Genomic DNA, 11,071 nt, shown 5'->3' with positions numbered 1-11,071 from the left:
GATCGGGGTGTCAAAGGCGACCCTAACCTCTTGTCTATCTGCTGGGGTCCCCCCCCCCCCATCCGACTGGTTTCACTGACAGCTGCTGAAGCGGTTGCCAGTAATTGAAATTAGTTATGAAAGGCGGCTGCATTGATGACGCACTTTTGCACTGAACGCCTCGGCATTGACTTGAGTTTGCGAGATAAAATTGGAACGCTGAATGCATGCGCTTCCATTGTCGCATCATGGGATGCGCTGCAGCGACGCTCACCCTGCAGCTTCCCTTCACTCGTCCCCCGGGGGGGGGTGCTTCATGCTGACGCAGATGGTAGGGGCTTTACACCATTTTCTTTTAGGCCACTAATTTTGTTACTGGCGGGGGGCACCGCCTCTGATCAGAGGAGGACGCCCTCCCCAATACGGTGGCTACTGGAACGTAAGGAAGAAAAATGCTCTCCGCCTTCACTAAATGATTTCTGCATCATCTCGGATCGCCCCGGAAGCATTGCATGTGACATCCCAGCGTATCATCAAACCCAGCTTGTCACTCACTGCCCCCCCCCCCCCCCCCCCCCCCAACCTAAGCATCCTTCCTCTACCCAGGCATGGTCTTTGATAGTCGACACCGGATTAACAGGAAATTGCAAATTGAAACTTTGCCTGGTGGAAAATGAAGGTTTAGTTAGTGAGAAATTAAAAACAAAACAAAACCAGTTTGACTTTGAGAAGAACGGCTCATTTCCTGTTTCCTTTCATGCGTATCGCCCGACTTTAACGAAGCCATTAAACGCAATCTTTACTACTTTCACTCAAACCTTGGCGGCTCTATTTTTGCAGCTGTGAATCGAAAACGCTTTTAAAGTCATTTGCGTACTTACTGTCAGACAGTGTGTGGAAGGCAGGGAGGGGATGGGGGGGGGCGTTTTTGGAATCAGTTTTGTTTATGAGAAGCAAAGGTTTTTTTTTGGGGGCACAGAGTGAATTAGGGATAATGAGTATTGTACTGAATTATTGGGGGGGGGGGGGGGGGTGCCAACTTCATGCGTTCAGCCCTGACGTTCCAGCCGACGTGCTTCTCGTTGGAAGCAGCCTTCCTCCCCAGCCGTGAGCGATGGCAGGGCTGGGGGTCAAAGGGCACGAGCGGCTGCTTTGTAATTTAGCTCGCTCTGCTTCTAAACCCCACGGAGCTCCCATCCGTTTGTTTCCTGAGAGAGAGGATGCGACTCTTCCAATTCAACCAGTCTGCAACCGGGGGGGGGGGGGGGGAGGCAGCAATTAAGCCCCTTTCCTCCCAACCTGAGCAGAGTTTGCTCCTCTACTCTCACCCGGCAGCTCGTGTCTATCGTGACCTTGTTTTCAGCACAAATACGTAGAGTACAATAAACAAGAAAGTTTATTTTTCATATGCAACATGCAAGAAGTTAATGTTTGGCCGTATAGAACTTGCTGTTTAAATAAAACAATAACATCGTGCTTCTATTAAAAGAGCTGCAGCAGGTTTACTGGCCGAGAAGCCGTGTGAAATCACAAAATGAAGATAGCATCTGTGGGATTGGAATTGGGAAGGAGATTGCAGTCTGATACAATTTGCCGTTTCAGACCATCATATCCACTTCCAGGATGCAATTATCTCTCTCTCTCTCACACACACACACACACACACACACGCACACGCACACACACACACAGGTAAGAAGCCTGTGTTTTCCGCATTGACTGAAAACAGAAAAAAAAACAAAAATGCCCAAAGCTTTTATTTCCAGCACTAAATTTGCTGCGAGGTAAGATAACATCCTGTTATTATTACTTCATATGTGATTGATGCAAAATAGTCCGTTATATTTCCAGGACGGGGTCGTTATGTTCTCAAAATTGGAAAGTGGAATTAATTACACTCTGAATATTTGTACACAGCTTTCTCATTTGTAGAGACGCAAATGGATCTAATAAAGCAAATAAAAGGACATTCGGCAGAGGTCTCCTCATTTTAACGAGCGCCGGCAGTAAATGATGAGAAACTGACTGCACCAGTCGCCTTGTTTGTGACAATGGCCGCTATGGAATAAAGGGGGGGGTATTTGTGATCAGACGGACAGGCCGTCGCGTTTCAGTGATCACAGCTGCGAGGGGTTCCAGACTTCTGGTTCTATCTGATCTATTTTCATTATTTAATTTAACTTTGGTTTTCATTTCAAACATATGTTGGTTTGTTTTTTAAGGGTGATTACATTTTCTCTATTTTCAGTGGTATTAATATATATATATATTAATTTTAATCTGATTTCTTGTGCAGTATATAAAGGTTGTACCTATAAGATGAGAAATACCACAACGCATCCATGTACTTTAGCACGTGTTCCTGTTGAAGCTCAACCTTCTCTCTCCTTTTAGACTGGAGGACGTTTTGAGGAGGCCGGAGGGACAACTTTAAATCGTCTTGCCTTCTATATTACTAATGTCAGAGTATTTTTTTTGGAACTTGAACTTTTTGTACTTTGCAGCCCTTACGCTACCTCTGACTTTAAACTTCCTGTGATACACAAGTCGTACTCATTTCCATGGCAACTGTATGGCATCATTTTCATAAAGCTTACACTCTGGAGCCTGTTTTCAGACGGGGTTTTGCAGGTCACTAAAATGCCACTGCTGTTGTACCAAAATGCAACAAAGGTTGATTCTTCTCGGGTCTGTTTTGTCGCCATCTTGTTTTGTTGGTCTAAAAACACGAGTCTCTGTGTTTGTCTCTAGTTTGTGTTTGTACCAGAGGTAGGTCCAGGTCCTTTACACGCAGGCTGAGTTGTGTTAGAGGACTGTGGGAAATAATACGCTTTTGTTTTGTGAGCAGTTCAAAGCTATGAAGCAGAGACGCACGGCTTCACGGAGGTGGGGGGGGGGGTTATTTCCTAGTTCTTTAGCTCTGGCTGACATTCTGAAGACGGCTCAGCTAAATGCAGCCGGTCCTGCATCAAAAGAGCTGAGAAAGCACCGACTATAAGGAAACAACGTAAAATAAAGACGGAAGGGAATGACAAATGAGTATAACCTTTTCGTACAGCCAGCGGTGAAGCTGCAGATGCCACGAGGTTTATAGCATTCTTCATTTTATATAAATACATGTATGTATTTAGAATATATAAAGCCTTTGCTGTGCTTCGGTTTGTTTTAGTCTCTGCTACATTTATAGTTTTATACATCTTGTTTTTCTCTGCTCCTCTCTCTCTCTCTAAACCCAGCCGGTCAGACAGATGGCCGTCCACCATGAGCCTTAGGTTCTGTCCAAGGTCTCTGCCTGTTAAAGGGAAGTGATTCCTCACCTCCGTCGCCAAAGTTCTTGCTCTTGTGGGTCAAGTTGGGTTCTGTCTTTCCCTGCTTCTCCTGTAAAGTGCCTTGAGATGACTTCCTGTTGTGATCTGGCGCTGTAGAAATAAAACTGAATTGAATTTATTTTGTGATGAACCTGGAGCTCTCCTCCCGACAGCTGCTTTTCCTACGGGAGCTCCTCCACAGCTCAAGTTTAAATACGCCCTAAAGGTCCCTCGCGGTGCTTTGTCTTTGGCACGGAACTCGATTCCACGCCTCCCGGCGTTCTCCTCCTTAACGCCCCCCCCCCCACACACACACACACACACACACTGGTGGATGGATGTTGAGGTGCCGCCGGCTTTTCCTTACCTGACCCTCTTCATAGGATGTCAGGGCTAAAGCTTCGCTACCTCCAGGCAAAATGTGAGATGATGGGTGAGAGCAAACACTTGCAGAGGTGAAGCATTCCATAAGGTTTGCTTACCTCCGACAGAGAGAGAGAGAGAGAGAGGATGATGCCCGGGGCCGTAGGGACAACGATCAGTGTCAACGAGAGGGAGGTAGCGCTGAGGAAACCCACCTAGACAGCCCCAGAGGACGGAGTGCACTCCATCAGCCACGGTGTGAGGCTTTATTCAGACGCATCATCCTTCCTGCCTCCGGGCTTGTAGTTGTATCGGTAGAGTTTTACCAGCCATGTCTTAATGCTGTCTATTCAATGTTCAAATAAATATACGGAGAGTAACAGTGAGGATGCCTTTACTCCCAAATACACGGTTTCCTTTATTCTTTTGCAGTTGTGGTCCGTACAGAAATGCAGTGAGGCACACACACACACACACACACACACACACGCACACACGGTCTCATCCTTTTCATCGCTACCTCACTTTAGCCCATTCCCTCTCCATCAGCACTTCTTTTCCTCCGCCATTGTGAGCGACGGCTTTATCCCTGTGAATGCAAGGCCGTCGCTTGGCTGGTGATTTTTTTTGGCTTTCTTGCTCCTGATGGGAGGGGAAATCAAATTCTCTTGTTCCCAGAAAATGATTGCTGGATTACTTTTGTCTCCCAGCAGCAGCAGCGCTGTCAGAACTGAACCTATAGCCAGTCTGGATTTACGAGCCACCCGGCTGGGGGGGGGTGCGAATGTAGAAGAGAGCACAACAGGGACGAGGCGGCCGTTTGCTGTTTTCATTGTATGTGTCCATTTCAGCCTGTGTCTCCCCGCTCAACCTCCCTCCATCCCATTCCTCCTCCTCCTCATCATCATCATCATCATCTCGTCTTGCCTCCAACACCAGGTTCCCACTTTTATGTCTCCTTGCCTTACTCCCTTGCTCCTGGCTCGGGTTTCTCCCCCACCCCTAACCCTCTGATTTACAACATCCCCAGTGGCTGCTGGCGGGGGGAAGAGGACAGAGCTAGAAGCAGGAGATAGAGAGGAAGGAGGGGGGGGGGGCATCCATTGTTCTCTTTCTCTCACCACTGTCTGTCTTTATTTATGACATCTCCAGGCCGGCCAGGGACGCGGACCAACCCCGGGGAGAAGCAGTAATATGCTGGAGATGGTGATCTGGCTGAGTGTTGAGGCTCTGCGGCTGATTACGAGGCACCCCCGCCCCCCCACTGCCTATCACTCCCAGGGATTTGGGGGGGGGGGGGTATAGTATTAAGTGGAACAATGAGTGTTTGCCAAAGTCATCTGACATCATTCCTCAGGGAGGTGCCACGTTTTGTATTGTTGTCTCATGTCATTGAGGGAAAACAGTGACCCTGACACTTTTATACAAACCGAGGGGGGGGGGAGGCGCAGATACTTTCTCCAAATAGAATTAGATCTACATTTTGAATGCATGAAACCCGCGAGGGCACGCTTTGCCCATACGTTAGTTCCTGGTTAGCCTTCATGAGGAACAGCTGCTCATTTGGACTTGAGATCTCTTTCTACTCCTCTGTTACAGAATCACGACGCAGCCAAATATACCTCCGGCCATTTATCATGGGCCGGCTTACGGCCAAGTCGGCTTAAGGCAAAAATGATTCGACAAAAATGGAAAGAATAAAGGCTTTTGTTGAGCATCGCTCTGGAGGTGAGGTCAGTGTCAACAGCAGCATCCACTGTTCTGCGCAAAAGTGGACGCACTTTAGTCCGAAGTAAGCAGACACTCTAAATGCCAGCGTGTGACAAAACGCTTTTCCACTTCAGAAGGTAACAGGATGCAGCGGCGTAGAAACGGGTGAACTCGGGACATAAGACCGTTATAGCGGCACAAGTTGTGTGGGTGAAGAGTTCAAGCGAACCTTCGGTTGGCTGTTCTCCACTGAGACGAGCTGCAGGCTGAGGCAGCGGTGCGGTGGGAGCTTAAACCGCTGACCTGGCGTGGGTGAAGTGAGGATTCATGGGAAATTATTCCATGGTGTTATTTGTTAGTCAGAGTCCCACGCAGGTTCCGCTGTATTTGCCTTCCAAATCGTGACTCCTGAGTCCTGCAGGATTCCGGACTTTTTTTGGGGGGGACTGGCATCCTGTGAATGTTTAATTGGGTACCGACTACAGGTGTGCTGACTCAACGCGGGGTGGGGGGGGGTCCAGTTCATTCCAGTCATGGTACAGTAGCACACACTTCTCATGTAATGTGTGTTTACAGAGCCGGATCATTACGCATTCAAGCAACCGGTGCAACTCCTGCCGGACGCCGTCAGCGCCGACTGCTGCGCTGCACCGCTAACGTTGCTAATGGGCCATATTATTAGCTTTGTAAAGTATCATCGGAGCTTCTCCATTTTTATTTTGATGCTCAACTCTTTAAGTCAGCATTTCCAGCCATCCCAGCTGAGCAACTGTCCAATTATCCGCCGGCATCCTGGGTAGAAGAAGACGGGCCGGCCTGCCAGCAACTCATTAGGATTTGACGGCGCCGTCTCCCGAGCTGGACTCCGTTTCAATACCGGAAAAAAACAAGTCTGAGATGAGCAAAATTCAAAGCGTCATGTTCAGCATGTAACAATAACGAGGCCGCTCTGGAATGAGAGGCATAGAAACCCTCGGGAATGAGCCCGGTCCAGGTACCGGTGCCGCCAGTGTCTCCCAAGAGCCGGTCCCAAACCCGGATTAACGCAGACTAGAGGGCTGAAGCAGGAACGCAACCAATCTGAAATATCAAAGTCACACCGGGTCGGCCGAGGCCCGGATTAACAACGACCGCCGTCAGTGACGTTAGCCCACAGGAAGCTGCTGGAAATTGGATGACTGTGGGTCGAAGACAGCGATGATGAAGAGGAGGAAGACGGGGGGGCAATCAGCGGTTTAGGATCGAGAGTAGGGACCTTGAATGTCGGGACAATGACGATGTGGCGACCTCGGACGAGACAAGCCAAGTCGTAGACATGCGATGTGATCATTATCGGAACCAGGACAGAACTCGCCTTCTGATTGGCTGGCATCTCGTTTTCAACTGCGATTTATGAGTCAAAAAGGGAGTGAAGGGTTAAAAGAGAGACTGGGGCGGACTCAGAACTTTTCTTTCTCCCCCACTTCCACACACACACACCTACACACACACACACACTCACACACAGCAGTTCAAAAATGAGCTGAAATACGGATTTAAGAAGCTTTGTGATGTTTATTTCCCCCGCGCCCCACAATGCAGCAGGACTCGGGTAAAATGAGCTGAAGTACTCGTATTTATTTAATGCCTTGTATTGATTAGATTTACTCTACCAAATTCAAGGCGAAATCATTCTGCCGCGATGGATTTATTCCCTGAAATAAATTCTATTAATTAGACCCCTCCTTCCACGCCGCCTCCAGTAGCGACAGAACACAACAGCAGAACGCCGCAGAACTCTCAGCCCAATTAAAGGAAGCTCATAAATAACATAAACAATGGTGTCCTCCCTGCAGGCAGGGTAGCAATCAGTCTACGGGCGCTAAGGCGAAACGCACACACACACGGGGCAGGTAGAGTACACGAGTAATTCCTGTGAAGGAGGTTAAATACGATAACGATTTTCCGATTGTTGCACACAAACAAACCCGTTGTTCTCTTCTGTCTATTTGACTAAGTGCACGACTTCCATCATTAACAAGTTCATTCTACGGCCAGAACAAGTTAAGAGTGGTTGGGGATTGCAGTGTGTGTGTGTGTGTGTGTGTTTCCAGCTTTGTTTGACTCCCCCCCCCCCCCCCAACCACACACACACACACGTTACACAGCTAATACTCACCAAACACACACTGCGTTTTTACACCGTGCGCTTTCAGAGGACTTAAATTGGTTTATGCATACAGAGAGCAGTTATTTTAATTGGCTGTTATTTTTCTACAATATAATAAGGGATATCTGGGAAAAGAGAGAAAACCCACGCATGCAGGAAGCTTCGGAACCGAGGCAGGGACGGTTCTTCACGGTGCAACCCCTGTGCAGATTGGAAACCCAGATTGCCCTCCGCGGCCCTGGGTGGGGCCTCCACTTGTTTGTTTTTTTCAGCAGTGGCATGAAAACACTTTTGCATCATTCACTCCTGACTCATTATACTCTCCCCCCCTTTCCTGAGTTTCCTAGGCTGCTTAATTCCCAGTGGTGCTCACTTAAAGTCTGTGTATGGCTGCGATTAAATTTTAATATACTGCCACTGCTGCGACCTTGAGGTAGAGGCAGTCCCTCGTCAGCTCTAAAAGGGGGAAATTAGCCAAAATGTAGCATTAATTATGGATGTGGTGGGAGTGGCGGGCTTTTGTTTGGGGGGAGATTGCGGGACAGAAGAATGCATTTGAAGCTGTGTAATGGCAAAACATGAACAGCTACGTAAATGCATAAAAATGTAATTGATTTGTGGAAACTTGCCAGACCTGCGACTCTGAAGTCCCGTAAAGTAGCCTAAAGCAGCTTCAGGAGAGACCTGCTGCGTGAACAATTGATGGATTTTCCCTTCAGCTGTGCAGCTTCATCATTTTCATGCAGCTGTTTCGCAGCTCATCGCACTGCGGAGCTCAATAAGCGTTATTCCCAATAAACACAGCAAACACTGATGCGACGTGCCAATAACGGCTGCAGATACGCAGCCGCTAGTAAAGAAACGACCCCGTGTGATGCAGATGCTGCCGGCTGATAACATGTGGGAAGGGGGGGGGGATTAAAGTTGTGTGTGCTGCAGCAAATAGGATATTTACCAGAAGCAAAGACGTGCGCCGACGGATCGACACGGCGCTCTGCATGCACGCACGCAGTCACAAACACACGTGCTGTCATTTTGAGCTGCTGCTAAGAGGAGGGTCTATTGATCGCAGATGCATCCCCCTAATTGGGCGTGCACTGAGTGAAATGGGGGAAAGAGTGGTGTGTGGGGGGGGGGGGGGGGGGAATCTGTACAGGCAGTCTGACTTGTTGATCTGTGACGGATTGGAACACGACGGCGCAGACGAGTAAACAAAGGGATGCACAAACGCGGAGGGACACGAGGAGGGGGGGGGAAGGACGAGCTGAGGTAGGGAGACAGAAATAGGATGAAAGTCGGGACGGAAACAAACGACACGTGATCTCGGATGATCAGGATTCATTGCAGCGGAGGAAGGAGGAGGTTTCCCATCACCCTCCAAGCATTCCAATGCTCCGGGGATTCAATTAAAAGATGCAATTATCTGTTTCACCGCGCATCCAACCGCCCCTTTGTTTCCTTCCTCCGTCGCTGCCTCCACCAGTGGGGGGGGGGGGGGGTCCCTCTGAACCAGCATGAACATAATGCATGCTGCGTTTATCACATGCACGACGCATCACTGTGAGTGTCAGGAGTGCTTAGGGGGGGGTCAAAACTCAGGGAGCGGCCCGTTTTCACAACTACACCTAATCACGCTCCTGTACTCTGCAGCAACATCTGAGAGCTGCCCCCCCTCCCCAACCGCCTCCGCTCCGGTCCTAAAATTGCCTGAAGTAGTTCAGAGTGTTGGAGGCTGGTGGAGTAACAAAAAACAAAACCCTGTTAATTACGTGGGGGGGGGGGGGGGGGGGGGGGCAGCGTGCTTTCGAGTGTCTGGAAACATGAAAAGCGAAGCGGCACCAATGGTCGCTGGCGCGGTCGTCAATGACGACTCGTAGCCGCCGGCTCATCTGACGATCAGAGCTTTCTACAAAGTGGGAATGAACTCGATCCGATCCGGTGGATCTTAAATTCTCCAGCTTCCTCCCATCTCTGAAAACTTGAAGCTTGGCCGGTCGCATCACTCCGGATTGTCCGTAGATGCGCTCGAGTGCGTTCATTTATCTTTCGGTGAGCATTTTGGGGACTTTGTGTAATTGAGGAATGATCTGAGGCGGTAAATTAAAGCCGGTCCTTCTTATCCACGTCTGCTTCCTGCACCGGATGAGACGCCAGAGGGACGCTTCGGTGTTCTGGATATGAGGACCTGATCAACCCTAATCAATGCCAGGGTTAGATTAACGCCTTCTGGCTGGTTTAAACCTTGCCTGCTTTGATTATGCAGACAGATGCAAATGATTTATTGGATTAAATTAACGTATTCATTCATTCATTCATTCATTCATTCATTCATGCCTGATAACAGCAGGATGGCAAGCCACCAAAAGCACACATTTCAATCCCACCAGCTACTTTTTCCCCACAGAACACAAGTGTGGAAGCACCCACTCCCTAATCGCACCTCGAGTTTGAGATGCAGCACGGATGATGTCACTTCCTGTCACATTCAATGCGGCTGGAACAGTGCGATGCGTTTTCCAGGCAGCGATCGCTCTTTCATCTCCCGATCTGAATTAATGTATTCAATAACGGCCTCCGAAGTCTGGGCTTGTTAATAATTCAAACCGAGTTCCATCACGTCTCGTATTCTCTTTTCCTTTTCGAACAGACATCGGCCCAAGTCGTCGTTTCTCTCGACGCCATCCGTCAGAGCAGCAATGCCCTTGTGTTTTTCGCCTCTGGCGTGATCAGCTCCGCTTGTCCTTACATCCTGGTTCCTCGCTGAAGGCTGCGTTTGTGTTTACAACTCGGCCCGACGCAGCGCTTTAGATTAGCAGTCAGTTTAAAACGCTTCCAGAAATGGATACAGATGTTTGGCAGCTCAACACCCGGCGGGTACGGCGGCATTTTAGAACAACCCACGGGTGAAAGTGGACAATGTCCCGGATCTGCTTCTCCTTGTCTTGATTTGTGGGCGTCGCCCAGGGAGCATCGGCTGAACACCTGGAGACACGCCTGCCATTCATGTTCCACTTAAATCGACCACGCCCCGGCGCCGGCGCCATCGTTTCTCTCTCTCGCCGATGCGTTTTTCTCCAGCACGTTTCCGTGACCTTAAGATTTGTATATTTTGTTTTGGCAGTGTTTCGTGTTTTCGTTTTTTCCCGGGAACCCAGCCAGTCCAAGCCTCGGCTCTTTTCCTATATAGTGCGTTTTTGTTTTCTGATTTTTGCATTATTAATAAAGCTGTTTGAACATTCTGCTTTATTCCGGTCCGTGATAAAAACAACAACAACAAGTCTGCGTCGAGGTTGTGTTATCTGTCCCTAACCCTGAACTAGAAACCGAGCCATCGTCATTTCCACGGTTCGCTTCATCTTCCTCATGAGTCCTTATCGTAAATGCACGTTGCCATGAATCAGGTTGTGCGTGTTAGAACTGCAACAGCCATCCCTCTGCATGGGGGGATCTGTGTGAGCACACAGGGAGGGAAATAAAAGAGAAGTGAGACAGAAAGAAAATCCACACAAAGACAAGCTGATGTGTGTGAAGAGCAGCCATTTGGGTACACAGAAGACATTTC

The sequence above is a fragment of the Brachionichthys hirsutus genome, chromosome 10 (genome assembly GCF_040956055.1).
Source record: "Brachionichthys hirsutus isolate HB-005 chromosome 10, CSIRO-AGI_Bhir_v1, whole genome shotgun sequence".
NCBI lineage: Eukaryota > Metazoa > Chordata > Actinopteri > Lophiiformes > Brachionichthyidae > Brachionichthys > Brachionichthys hirsutus.
Note: the sequence above shows the minus strand (reverse complement) of the source record.